General features: G+C 45.1%; 1 long non-coding RNA gene across 1 annotated transcript in view; it reads left to right on the forward strand.

The window, feature by feature from the left end:
• LOC139788709 (uncharacterized) overlaps positions 1 to 5,215 on the forward strand; it is a 32,331-nt gene extending 27,116 nt beyond the window's left edge. The window contains exon 4 of the long non-coding RNA XR_011722918.1: positions 1,394 to 5,215. This is a non-coding gene — a long non-coding RNA (uncharacterized lncRNA). The remainder of the gene's footprint in view (positions 1 to 1,393) is intronic.
• Positions 5,216 to 14,695: the final 9,480 nt, after the last annotated feature.

Genomic DNA, 14,695 nt, shown 5'->3' on the forward strand with positions numbered 1-14,695 from the left:
TAGTGGTTTAATTCATCTCAGCTTGACTGAATTTTTCTGATTTGGTTGTTTTGAGGTAGGTGTTTTATCTGTATAACTATCTAATTTGGGGACAATTTTCCACAGATGTCCTTTTTCAGTTGCCTCAAGTCATTCTTTTGTCTGGTTTTTTTTTTTTTTTCTCCCATCTCAGGAAAGCCCAGTTCTTCCATATGCATTCCAAGCAGTTCTGTATTGAGATTTATTACTGATAATTTTGCTCTGGGTTTGGATGTCTTGGTGTTCTGTTGGTGTTTAGCTTTGCAAGCAGAATCATTTTGTCAATTGCCAGTCTTGTGGGTTTTTTATTCCTTTCTAGGAGTCTCACTGCAGGATACTGGGCAGGGTCCATCTGGCTCCAGTTTGGGACTTTTTTTTTTTTTTCTTTTTTCCTCTATATTTAGGTTTTTCTCTTGGGGCTGCCACTGATGTTTTCATACTTAAGTCATAAGCTCTTTAAGATGGGAACTGGCTGCTCCAACTGGTTTGTTTGCACACTGCTTACATGAGGATTTCTTATTGATCAGTCTAAACACCTTCTTCCAACAAAATTATTATTACCAATTATGATTATTAGATCTATATGTGCCTGGGTATCTTTCAGGGAAAATTGGATTATCTATCAAAAAGAGCTGTGCCATTCCAATAAAGCAGTGATCTGTCACTGCAAGGTATGAGTATTTCCATCTGTATTAGCACACATCTCTTGCAAGAGTCACAGAAATTGCATTCAGTCTCTCTCCCATGCAAGTGTTAAGTGTTAATAATATGCTCAAATATGGTACCTTGCTGGAGTGCTGTACTGAGAAGCTGAATTTTGGCTAAAAGTAGCAAACAGCACAGTCATTTGGTGTGCCTCTAGCACAGCAAATATTTCTCCCCTGTTTTTAAAGGAGCAAAGACCCAAAGAAGAGGAAGATGCACATCATCAGCATGTGTTGGAGCCTGATTTCCATGCTAGCTTTGGTTCCATCACATCCTATTCCCTCCTGTCCTTTGTAGCCTCACTTTACTTGTAGAACAAGTCATCTTTTAAGTCATGAAAATGATGCCTTTCAGGTTGTAAAAATGGTCACTGTGGTGTGCAGCGTTAGGGAGGGGAGAGGTGGCTGCATGGTCCAGAGAGATGACACAGGGGGAGCAGTGCTGGGCAAGGCAGATGGTTCAGATGGCAAGAAGTGACTGGGATAGTGAACCTCTCATATTCCAGCTCAGGAATTCCTGAAGCTGCTGGTTTCAGTTCTCTTTACCAGCTTGCACAGGCCAGAATTCCCAGGTTCTGTGAGGAAGATGGGCCAGGACATCCAGCTCAGGGGGGACCATTGCTGGGTCTGCCATGGACTTGGGAGCATTTCTCCTTTCTGTCTTTTGACAGCTTACCCAAAAGCTGAGTCATGCTTCCCCTGGCAAGTTATTTTCCCCTGACAGGGGATAAAAACCACCAAATGCAGCACCAGAAACTACAAGTGGGAAGCAGGCTGCTGATTCTCCTTCATCCAGCTGCAGGACTCCCAGCTGGACATCACTCAGTGCTGATGCTTGTGGGGTGGAGAATGCTGGTGTGACACAACCCTGACTTTTTGAAGATCTTAGAGGTACTATTTAATAAGCAGGCTGGAGTTTGGTTTTGTCTTTGCCAGTGTTCAAAGAAGAATAAAATTCTAGGTTTAGTTGTAGGAATTATTTACTGTACTGTGGTGACACGCATTAAATGTTTTACAGACAATATCTTGCAAGATTTACTGGAGGAATCTTGCTGCTTCTCCATTTTGAGCTATTGAGTAAAAATGAGAATTATTGCTAGGTGTGATGAACAGCAAGAGAATCTGGTGATAAGTTTGGCCATAACTCAGAATTTACTGCAGGTCACCACTGAAATGCTAATGCAAAGGAAATTAATCTCTGGCACTGGGTAAATAAATGCAAGGATGAAAAGACTGGCAGTGAGGTGCCAAGCACTCACACGAGGAGCTGCCATTAATAAACATATTTTTTAAGAGATTCTCAGGTCAATAAGTGCAAACAAACAAAAAAAAGCACAAGCTCACGGAGAGGACTCCAGAGTCCAGTTGGCTCTGTGTGAAGGAAAGCCAGAGAAATCAGCAGTACATCCCTGCACCAGGAAAAATTGTCAGCTTGGACAGTGAAGTCAACAGGGTGGATGAAGGGGGGGTTAGGGTGGGAGGAGGGTCCTGATACTGCTTGCAATGGGTACTTTGTGAAGGAGAAGACTCCTAAGAGTCATTCTGAAGCACATCTTTTATTAAAGGCAGAGGATATGTCTCATACAGAAGGGAATCACTATGATATTCTTTTTTTCCCCATGGTAAATACTTTAAATGGAGACAGTTAATCAAGACAAAAAAGTCTTGTGTCTAAGGAATTGCCAGGTTTTCCCTGTTCCCAGTATTCTCTCTGCAACCTGTCTTAAAGTCTTTGATAAATTTAGGAAGGAATGTGCCTAAAATGGAGTTCTTTTTGTTTTTTCCATCAAGTAGCACAATATATCTGTCTATAGGCTTAATGGACTTTTTGGGACAGTCATTGAGCAGGTCTGCTCCTGAAATGGGGCAAAGGAGGGAGTGGAGCTGGTGAAGTAGCCAGTTTGATTTCACCAGACTTGCAGGGGTTTGCACTGCCTGACACATGCCCTGCCTAAGGCATAGCTGATCTTTTTCATAAATAATCTGTAGGTTAATTTACCTCTTTCACTTGGACTCCTTGCCAGGACAGGAATTTTCAGTGGCGGGGGGGGCTCTTGACCCTTGACTCTGCCACAGCAGTCATTGAGATTTCACCCCAAAGGCTTCACCCCAGCCTTTCCCTCCCCCTGGGAGTTCCATCAAGTGATGGCTCCTTTTCCACACTATTTAGCTGTCTTAGTTATTTAGCTCTTTGGAATAGGATTTGTGCACTCTCCCACCTGAGATTTCTAACTCCGATACCAGACTGACAGGAAAAGCAGCCTGGAGTTCCCAAGGACTAGAAATGAAGCTATAAAAGTCATAAAATCCTTTTCTATGTCCCCTGGAAAGCAAACAGCAGAGCAGGTGATGGAGACCATGTTGTAACAGAGCCTCTCAGCACCCCAACAGTTGGGGTAGAAGGAGAAGGGTGACAAGTTCCCTGCTGAGGAGCAGGGAGCAAGTGGGATCAGGAGCAGAACAAGCCCAGAGGTTTTCTTTCCAGCTTTGCTTCCCTTGCAGAGGGTGAGAGTTGGGGTCAGCTTGCTCAGACAGCACTTGGGAACAAAGCAGCAGCCAGGAAAAGACTTGGAGGTGGAAAACACGTTAGCAAAGAGAGAGACTCATGTTCTCTTTAATGGACTTTACTCTGGACTACCCATCTCATAAAGATCACCTGCAAAACGTCTTCTTTAGCTTAGTACTTTATTTTCTGCTGGTGGAACTGATTTTTCCTGGCACCAGGGCTTTCCTGAGAGTTATTGTCTGAACTTCTGGATATTGCAGCTATAAAGCAGTTGGCTGTCTGGATGCTCTCCCAGTAGGAGGGAGCCTGTCCTGCAGGCAGGACCTCAGTTCTGCATCACTGGAGGGCTCTCAGCTGCTGACTCTTGATGCCTCAGAAGTCATCAGCTGAGCACATAAAGAAGGGAATTAGGAGTCAGGAGGATTTTGTGCCTGCAAGGAGGGGTGCAGAGCACTGAGCTCCTGCTGAAAATCTGGGTCCAGAGCCCTTGTACTCAAGCAGGACAAAAGAGGTTTGTAGCTATTGCAGATGAACCCCTGAGCACTCCAAGGGTGACAAATTATAGAAAGTTTCTCAATTTTATTTCCTTTTCATTTATTTTCTGCATTCATGTTAAAAAGCAAAGGTGTTTGTGTGACTGTCCTAAGTATGAGCCACTGTTTCAAAATTCCCTGCCAGTTTCTCTGTGGTGTTGGGTAAATCACCAAGTTCTTTTCTTAAAAGAGGGGTGAAAATATTTTTACAGAAGGGTTTGGGTCCTCTGGTTGTGATGGCCAGGGGAGTGTCTTGAATTCTTTCTATTTTTTGGGGCAGCAACCAAGGACAGATACAACTGAAGTAGATTTGCTTCTGGCTGCTGTTTCCATACCATGCCCTTCCTTTCCTTCCTCATTTTCAGTATGTAATGACTGAACAAAAAAAAACCCCACGAGGCACTCTTGCACCTAAAAAAATGAGGAACTGTTAAGATACTTGAAACAAAATAGGTGGCCTCAAGTAACAGATCTGTAAAGGCTGCCCGGGCAATGCTTTACAGCATGGTTTGAATACTTGAAGTGCTCCTCAGAGCACAGGCAGTGGGACAGGGGCTTTCTGAAGCTCTTTTCTTCAGAGGCATTTGGCAGGAACCTCAGAATAATGCATGATGTTCTTGAAGAACAAAGGGAGTTATGGACTGGGCTTCAAAGGGGAGGATTTTACAATCAGAGCTGCTGGCAGGGCAGCCCGAGGGCAGCAGCTCAGTGTTTGGGCTCTCTCTGGGTTTCTTGCTCAAGAGCCAGTTGAGAAAAAAGGAGTAGCCATGTGTGCTGAGACTCCAGGAGCTGAGATGAGGTAGGTCCCCCCTTTTCCTCTCCCAGTGTACAAAACTCCTTGCTTTTGCTCCCTCATCCCTCAATGAAAATTTCAGCAGCCCTGGGCGAGGAGGAGGAGCTGGGTATAAATATTACAGAGGGCTCCTTGGAGCTCTTGTACACATTGTGACACCCTGATGAAACAAGACCTGAGGATTAGCCCAGGAGACTCTTAAACATGCAGATTTGCATTTTTTAAATCAAGTCTTTGCAGCATGGGTTAATGCATACTTAGGCAGCCGTTTCAGGCAATGTCACAGCAGCAGCAGAGGCACAGATGGGGACTCGTAACACCTTGTAATATTTTAAAAGGAAATGGAGAGAGTCGTAGCATTTTTTAAAAAGCTTTTTGTCCCACATTTATTGAGCCCAGATGCGGGGAGGTACTGATGGTTCTTACAAGTCTGGAAACCCATTTTCCACTGATGTCACCATCTGCAGTGGTGCAGGTGAAGCTGTACTGAGCACGAAATGGCTCCCAGCTGGATACCTGGTGCACTCTGCCATCCATTTCCATCCTGTTCATCCCTCCCCAGGCTCTGCAGGGCAACCAGAAATCCAGCAGGAAAGGGAGAAAGCTGGAGCCCTGAAATTTGGGTCTAGAACTGGCGTTGGCTCTGCTGGCCTCTGTCCTTCAAAGCCTTATTGAGATGGGTGCAGCTGACACCAACCAGCTCCACCAAACACTTGGCAAACCTGGAAAGCACTTGAGGAGGTTTCTAGAGCTCTGGAAGAAGAAACAACACAAGGAATTAAAGGGGAAATGTATGGAAAGCAGAGAGGGATCTTGGGAAATATTTGCTCTAGAGATTTGGGTTAGTTTGGCTTATTTTACTAAGGGAAAATGTACTGATTTGTCTTTTCAAATCAGGTTTGGTTTCCACGTTGAGAGAGAAACCCAACTGGTTGCCAAAGGTCCTCAGTTTCTCTTCTGATCTAGCAATAAGCCCAGCTACTGTCACCCTGACTTTCCCCATTTGGCCCCAAACCACGTAATTATCTGAATACACTGCTCTCCCTTTTCCTTTCTGATTGGTTTGTAGCTCTGTACTTTGTTAAAGATATTTTCTTCTCTCCTCATGCTAATAGCTTGTCAGAGTCCTCTCCAGAGGAGCACTGCCTCCCCTTGCACTGGAGAAGAATGACCTTGGGAAAAACCATTCCCCCAGGAACAAAAAGTGGTGGATTGGGAAACCATGAAACATCTGGGAAACCATCTCTCTTCTGTAGTATCTTCCTTAGGGTGTGGAGGGAACTGTAATTTGCTGACATCGTTACCTTTGTGCTGTCTGATCTGTCTTTTAACTTCAATAAGAGGGGGGAAAAAAGACAAAATGATCCTGAAAGTCTACTTTAAAACCTGGGGAGAGGCAGAAGGAGAGGAAATCTTTCCAGAGGGGATTTGGTGGTGAGACATTCTCCAAGAGGGGAGCAAGCTGTTGGAAGTTGGGTTATCTCTTGGGTCTTTTCCAGCTGCAGCTCAGCCCCACACAGGACCAGCAATGGGAGCTGCAGCTTCATTTTTCTAACAACCTTGCCTGTGTCTGCATAAAACTTAACAACGTGAAATAAAGCAACCCAAGGCCCTTGATAGCCCCAGGAAGGCTATTTATTATCATCAGGCTCTGTGTACAGCCCATGTAGAGCATCCATACTGTATGTAATTAAAAGCCTTGGAGCTGTGGCACTCCATGATTAATGCCTTGGGTAGGTGCGGCGCCTCCTAATCCTAATAGGAAGTGACTTGCTCTAAACCTCAGGAGGAATAAAGGCTGCTCTAGGCATGTTGCATGATTCCTTGACTCATTAATTATAGCTGCCCAAAGTGGAAAGTTTATAATTAAACATATAGTTTACTCTTCTGATTTTGGATGGAGCAAATTAAAGGTAATGAGGGTTCTTTTCGCTGGAGCGTTCGGGGCCGTCTGGGAGATGCAGAGGTGTGGGGAGCAGGGAGGTGACTGTGCAAGGGATTTGGTCTTGAGCTCATCTGTGTGGGATGATGTCATGTTCATAATCGAATTAATTCTGTTTAATTACCTTTCTTTGATGTTTCTTGACTCTTAAAAAGGAGAGGAGTGGAGTGAATAGGCAGCTCTGGTGGTTTGGCAGGGCCTTCTGTTGGGATTCAGCCCCCCCCTTGCTTTCTTTACCAATAAATTGAGTTGCAGGTCAGAGTTCTTGAACTGAAAATATCAGAACACACAATTTAAAAAAAAGGTAATTCAGGTCTTCTAATGCAGGCACGCAGAGTTAGAAGGACAAGGGTTATTAAGCTGTACATGTTGAGCATGTTGCACGTTCCCTGTCCAGAGGCACTGCCAGGGTACCCCAGTGGGCACAATCTCCAGGAGTGGTGGGAAGGGATCAGCTCAGTTTTGCAGGGAAAGAGAGGCACAGAGGCTTAGGTCACTGCTGGTTCAAACAGATAACTTGAGCAAGGAATTGACCCAGTATCCTAGGTTAGTGCCCTGAGCTTTGGGCAAGTCTTTTTTACCTGTTGAGATGGATGTTTGTTGATTCGAATAAAACAAAAACAGAGGCTCTAAGTGGGAAAGCTGTGAACTGCAACCTTGCCTTTTCCCTGGAGCTGTTCTGATTGCTCTGAGAGAGGGAATCTGCAGTTAGTGGCAGCTTGGCTTGGTGGGTTTGCTTTGGAATTGGCGTTTTAAAATGAACAAGTGCTTGGTGTTATTTTCCATCACCAACATCAATGTGCATTTAACTCAGCACAGACTTATGTAGATAGATATATCCATATATTCTTTTGTACAGGGAAGCATCCGAGTACCAGTGAGTTCCCTCTGTGCTTGTGATTCAGCTTCCTGTGAAGTGTCTGAGTTGCAGGGAGCTGTTTGCACAGGGTCCCACAGCTCCTTGGTGAAAGACAAATAAATGATGGAGCTCTTGGTGTCTCCTCCTGGGTCTGGTCCTCTCTCTCATTGCCAAGAGCTTTTATTTGTGCATTGTCTGGAACTTGGAGGGCTGCAGCTCCAGTGGTTCTGATCTGATCCAGTGCAACTGAGTCAACAGAAGTCAGACTCATTAATCCTGCCCTGGGGGAAGGCTTCACGGCTGGGAACAGGACAAAATGTCTCCTAATGACTCAAATAGGGATAGTATGGAAATAAAGGAGTCTGAGTACTTTGACTTCATGAACTCCTGTGGTGACTTGTTTAGTTTCATCCCCCCCCCATCGGTTTTTCTTCCCTGCTGAAGGCAGATATGAGGTGTGTATTGATTATTCAGAGATCACTAATGGCATTTCCCTTTCTTTGCAGAATTAAACTTGACATATGCATAATAATGACTTTGCCATGCTCTGCCTTTAATGAGCTTTTCCAGGCCCTAATTTCCAGCTCTATGAGGCTCTTTTCTGCAGCTGATTTTTATGAAAATCAAAGATAAAGCCCATTGAGCAGAAGTATTCCAGTGGTGGTTTAATTCCTGCATTGCTCTGCACCCACCCCTGGAAAACACCCCAAGTGCAGGTGAGGGAATCTCACGTTCTGCCAGGATTTCACACTCCCAATGCAAACGATTGCTTCTCCAGCTCAGTGGCTGCTTTTTAATCCCTGGAAGGGTGACAGATCCCTCCCCTCTGCCAGACCTTCCTTACTCTGATGTTCCCTGGCTTTGGCTACCACAGGCAGTCATCACCTGCTGTGGGAGAGCACAAAATTAGGGCAGAACTTGTTCTGCTCTTCCTTCCCCTGCACCTTAGCACCTCCTGGGCATCAGCTGGATGGTACCAGAGCCAAAACCAAAACCATGGCAGTCAGGGGAGGTTTTTGTCCCTGGGATAGTGCCAGCAGAGTCCTGCCTCTGGTTGTTAGAGAAAGAAGCAGGCACTGCCATGGGCTGGAGCATCCATCAAAAGCTTTCCTCCAATTCTTGTCCTCATGGAATGGAAACCAAAGGCACTCTCTTTATCTGGAAGCCTCTGGAAGGGATCTGAACTATCAGTGTCTGTTCTCAAGTGAAGCAGGAGTGGCACTTTGGCCTTGTGCATGACCCTTGTCTCCATTTCCTCATTGAGCAGGAAAAACCAGCTCCCTAGGTTTGATTTCCTGAGGCAGGGAAGGAGAAGAGTTTTGTTGCAGCTGCCTTGTCTCAGAGCAGGGGGTGAGCCAAGGATCCCTCCTGTTGTGTTGGTGATACCACTGGCACCCAGGCTCTTTTCATTTCAGGTCTGGGCACACACATGGCCAGGTCAGCCTCCTCCTGATGTCCCTGAGCTGTGGGCTCCTCTTCCACCAGCTCCCCCTCTCCCCAGTACCTGCAAACCTAGGAGTTTCTCCAGAGTAGGGGATTCTCTTGCACCAAGAGCTGACATCAGTGTTTAACAGCAGTACCCAGGCTGGGAAGTGGGAATGTTGAACAGCTCTCATCTATCTCACCTCTAGCCCAGGCTGCTTGGTTGAAAACACTCAGAAATGGGCTAGCAGTTTGAAGGAACATTGAAACTGAAAAGGAGTCCCATAAATTTCAACAAGGTGTCTTAGGATGGCACCAGCAGCACTGCTTCTCTGTGAGGTTCTGCTCTGTTACTCGATGCCATTCAAAACCCTGTTGTGGAGTTGGTGAAGTCCCATATGCTGATACATCTTGTAGGAATTTATTTACACTCCTCTGCTCAGTCCCAACCATCAGGCTGATGCCTGTTGTAATCAGCTTTCAGCCTGAGAGGTGTAATAAGCTGAGTGGTTCATGTTGAGAGGTGCCAAGGAGGAAATGCAGAGCTTTCTGTGCTGGTGGGTTAGTGCACGTGATTTGGGCAGTGATAGGTACCTTAGGAACTTGTTAAATATTTACATTTCTCACACACAGAAAGAGAATGGAAAGGAGCAGCAGAGCCTGTGGGAAGAAACAAAGAGGTTTTCAGGTCACGTGCAGGAAGAAAACAGAGAAATCCCCTGGAAGTGCCCAGCACTGAGCAGCTGAGGTCTCACTTTGCTGTGAAAGCCCCAGTGAGCCTTTCAGCAAACGTGTGACCATCAAATGAGCTTCAAGATGAGCTAGGTGATCCTGTAACACTAAAGAGATTATTAAATGGTTTTGGGGTTGTTTTTTTTTAATCTATCTTTGAAGAGCTTCATTTCACAGCTGTCTGCTCTGCCAAGCTGCCACCTGAACTGTGGCTTTGGGAGGTGTCTGCCATCCACCCTTCAAGGGTTGGTGGATTTCCATACCTGGTCAAGCAGTCAGTTCCTGTGTGGGTCTGTAACACTTCTCATTTCACTCCGTGCAACCTCTCTTGTGCAAGGAGCTTGTGCAGAAGGAGGGATGCAGGTCAGTGGCACAATGCATTACAAAATTTAGGTACCCAGTCCCAGCAAGGCTCACTCAGCCTACAGAGAGCTGACTTGGCTGTTTGGTGCCTCTTACCAGACTGTATGTGCAAAGGTACTCAGGAGGTTTTTTATTTAAAAGTGAAACTGAAGTAGAACAGGATGAAAAATACCCAAATTCTGAATGGGAGGTCATCACATGAAAAGCTAAATGTCACGTTTGTTTCTCAACTTCACAGAATTACACCTGGAAAAATGGAGCCCTTTGGTTCTGCCACTGAATATAAGCTGCAGTCAAACACCAGTCCTTGAGTGCAAACATACAGATGAGAATTAAATTTCCAGCTAACTCCTGGGTAATAGAGTTCTGTCAGAGCCAGGAGTCAATTAGGTGGATAAATACACACGTAGTTCACTAACACTTAGGGTTGCAGTGGTGTTTTGCTGAAGTAAGCACTTAATGTGATTATTGTGTTTCAGCCTGATTTAAGATGACAAGGTTTGCATTTCCTAAATATTAATTAGCCTGGAATTTCTATTTATTTAAACTGGGAGGCAGCAAGAGGGTAGTTGTGTGATTTACTTCTACCTCCTGGCACTTAGCTCATCTGGGACCTCTGAAATGCAGCTCTGAACAATTAGCCTTCCACCTGTCAGCATAAGGAATGCAGAACAGAGCTTGTTTCGTTTGTTTAAGGGAATGATCATCCTGCAAACAAGTGGGGGGATCTACTCCTTTGGAGCTTAATGCAGGGTGAGGCTATTTGATACCTAAGCAGGGACAAGAAACAGATTTTTTAATGGATTTTGAATAATAAAATAGAAATGGGAATGGGGAAGCTGGATCTGCAGCAGTCCACTGCTTCTGGGATGAGAGTGCTGTCTTGCAGAAGAAATCCCTGTCCACAAGAGGAGAGTCCTTGCTATGGACATGGAACATTTTGCTCATCAGACCCTTTCAGAGTATCTTGGGGTTGGCTGAACTCCTTTGTCTGCAGTCTTCACCCTGTGGTATCTGAGAACTCAGAGGCCAGCTCTGAAACATCATTTGACTCACAGGTGGCACAGAAAAAAGATGGATATTTAAAACTTGAAATGGCCTGAGATGAAAAGACTGGGCACCCAAAGCTTCTTCAGAATCTAATGGGAATTTGTGTACTCAGTAGCAAAAAGAGATATTTTTATAGAGCAGAGCTGACTGGAGCATTGAGACTCTCCCTCAGGACTCCTGCTCCATTTCTCCAGTCCAATTATGGCCTTTGTTGCACCCTCTTTGCTATTTCTCTATATGTAATGAGGTGATGGTTGAAGTATTTCAGCTGTAATGGATGAATGGCCACTAATTTGCCTTGAAACATGCCTTTCCCTCTGAAATACTTCCCCTCTTTGAAACATGGAGCTACCAAAATACTTACATATCCATGGTGCTTTGCAATCATAGCATGTCACCAAGTGGTCATCTGCCTTGGATGAAAAGCTCTGGATCAACTTGTATTTTGGAGACTTTTATTTTTAGATCTGTACTTTTTGAGTGTGTTATTGGCCACCAGGCAGAGCCCAGCAGGGTTGACACAGTGCATGGTGGAGCTCTCCCATCTGTTCCAGCTCCCATCCAACCGTGGCGTTTTACGAGAGCTCTCTGGGAGGGGTTTGACTTATCCAATTTGTTTTATTCTCTAATATAATCAGCTTGGTAGCACTTGAAAAGCTCCCTCTGCCAAACAGGAGGGTGGAAAATTTGCAAAGATACAAAGAGCTTGGAAATCAGAGATGTTTTTTTTACGTTTTGGGGAATTATGTGCATTTCGGTTCCTATTGAAACCAGAGGCTGGAGCAGATGGAGTGATTGTACAGTAAGATGGGATTAGCCAAGGCTTTGACATTCTGTCTAATGAGGAATTAGAAGGCAGACACGACTGATTGGGGGTTTTTTTGGGGGTCTAGTTTTGTTTTATTTGCCCTGTTATTTATGTCAGCAGTATCCACAAACAGTCTGACCCAGTTTTCTGGCCAAGACAGATCATTAAGACTTGTGAAATTGTATCTATGCTGTCTCCTGAAATTCACAGCTGAAGTAAAGTGTCTCTTTTATATGGAGTAGTGTCAGTGTTGGTAGAACCCACATGTCCTGCTCTGGTAGGACTTTGGGAGGTGAGGTGGGGCTGTGAAATGAAGAATGAGGGGATGCCACCAGCTTTTTATGGCTGAGTTTCTCTTTAGTCTGCAATCTTTGATCTAAACACCAGGATGCTCCTTTCTTTAGGGTTGTCTCTCTTGGTGGGCTTGACCCAGCAGTGTTGTCACCAACAGGAACGTGTCCTCAGTGGATGGTGGAAGTCTTCTGTGGGCAAAGAGGTTCTGGTTTAGTTTATGGTGTCAGTTTTCTCTCAGTTTCCATCAGCGTTAAAGGAAACTCAGTAATTGAGCTCATTCCATGCTAATACATTTGGGCAGCCATTTGGAAATTGAGACATTATTATAGAAACCTAATTAAATCATTGTTCACCACTGATCCCCCCCAGCTATAAAATAACCATGAAGTGTGGTGACTTTTCTCCAAGCAGCCACCATGAAATCAGCACAAATTTTCCATCAAAAATGGACAACTGTGAAGATTAAACCAAAGAGTGCTGGAGGCACGAGATCTGTGCTGCCTAATTAAATGCATTTTTCTTGTGGAGCAAGAGGGTTTTTTTACCCCCTCTGTTAACTAACACTGCACCTGGACCTTAGACATCCTCTGGACAACAAAAATAAAAGCAGAAAGAAAGGCTTCTTCTTCTCATTAATGTTGTAGGAAGTCGCAGCTATTAAGGTACTGGCCTTTTCCTTGGAGCAGGAACAAAGCTGATTTTGAAAAGTTCAGGTATCCTAACACACACCTGCTGGGGGTCAGCTAACAAGGACCAAAGAGGTGTAATAATGACCAAAGAGGAAAGGAACACAGTCCCAGGGATAAATAAGAGAAAGTTTCTGGGGAATGGCATCAGACCCTTCCGTGATTGCCTGTTTGGGCTTTCTATAATTTCTGTCATCTGGATATATTTTGAAACAGAAAGCCCAGAGCAAACAACCCTTCTTCAAACTCTTTGTAAGGTTGCTGAAGTTTGAGAGTTTTATATTAAGTTTATCTTTTTTTTTTTGATTAATTGATGCTTGGGCTCCTTCAGCAAGGGTGAGGAGCTCAGTGCTGCCAGGAGAGCACCTGAGGGAGCAGGGGCTGCAAAGCTCCAGCCCTCCAAAGTGGCATTTGTAGCCAAGAGCTCTGTCCCAAGAGGGTCCCAGAGAATGAACCCTGTGCTAGCTCAGGGGTGTGGAAGGGCCTGGGTGAAACCTGAGGTCATGCTGTCCCTGAGGCTCTACAGACATTGCCCTGAGCAAGTATCTGTTACCTAAGAGACTTTTAAATACAGGTTCCATCTTAGGTAATGCTGAAGTCTGGTCTTAAAATGAAGAAAAAGCTCATCAATCAGTGGTATAAATGGGGAGCACATCAACCTGGGGGTGCAGAAGGTGAATTTCCCAAGTTGCAACCAGCTGGTGCACTGGTGCCTCTTCAGCTGCCTTCCTGGGAGTCCATCCAGTCCTGGGTCTGGATGTGTATTCCAAAGCCTTCTCTCAGAGCTGAAGGCTTCACCTTTTCAACATGGAACACACTGAAGCTGTTCTCCTGAAGCATGTGTATAGCAATAGGAATCCTACAGCAATTAGTTAATAGACTGGTGGGACTGAATTAATGAGACACGTCCAAAAAGTCCTAAAATGCACCTGAGCTGGTAGGGCCCTTGAGGCAGCTCCCTCACCGCCTCAAAAATCAGTTTGGGTTTTATTTTGTGCACCTGCAAGCTGTCATTTTCATGGCTTGTTTCTTGTGAGATGCCTGATGCTTCTCTGCAGGTTTTGTCAGGAAGTGGCAGTCCCTGAGAGGTGTCCCAGGAGCAGCTGGGGCACAGCAGGGACCAGGTCTTCCCTTCACCTTTCTCTGGATCCAGCTTTTTCACTGCTGGGTGACCAACAGGACCAGCAGCAGACTGCTTTGCATCCTGCTGATGATGCTGAAAAGCTAGGACAGCCCTTTTGCCCCTTTTGTCCCCTTTTTCCCTTTTTCTCACTTCCTTGCTGAGCAGTGTTCAAGTGGACACCGAGGCCTTTGGAGGGAAGAACCACCCTGCCATAACTGAAGGGAATGGAAAAGGGTGATTTGGGGGTTTCTTTTCTTTCTAATTTACTGCCAACTGTGGCAGCAAGTACTTGAATCACCTCTCTGAGACTCCATGTTTAAATTCATGGTTTTTTATTTGCCATTAATGCTGTTCAAGACAGGGGAGGAGACAAAAGTTTCGTAAATGGAGTAAGACACTCAGGAGCCTGTGGTTTTCAGTGGGAGATGAGCATTTAAATGGTCCTTTGTACCTTTGAAAACCTTCTCTGTTAAGGTTAGCTTCATGGTGGAAGGTAGCCCTGGTGTGGTTTAGTTCCTGTTACCTTAATTTGTAGAAGAAAAATCCTTCTAAAGGTGACTTCATCATGGTTGATCAGTGTCCATGTAGGGAGGATGTTTCTGATCATAGCAGACTATTTAATCTCCCTGACAAAAGCTGAGCAAAACCCCAGAGTGGGAGCCTGAAAGCAGCCAAGTTCAGGCTAGACATGAAATTTATATTTTAAACATTCTTGAGCTGTTAACCCTGGAAAGAGCTTGACAGGTTCTGTATGGCTGAGCTGTATTGATGCTGTCTGCTGGAGGCTGCAGAGGGATGCCCAGGGCCAGCCTCGTGCTGAGGATTCCAAACTGGTGCCCAAGTGTTGGAGCTCCTGGGGTTC

The sequence above is a fragment of the Heliangelus exortis genome, chromosome 30 (assembly GCF_036169615.1).
Source record: "Heliangelus exortis chromosome 30, bHelExo1.hap1, whole genome shotgun sequence".
Lineage (NCBI taxonomy): Eukaryota > Metazoa > Chordata > Aves > Apodiformes > Trochilidae > Heliangelus > Heliangelus exortis.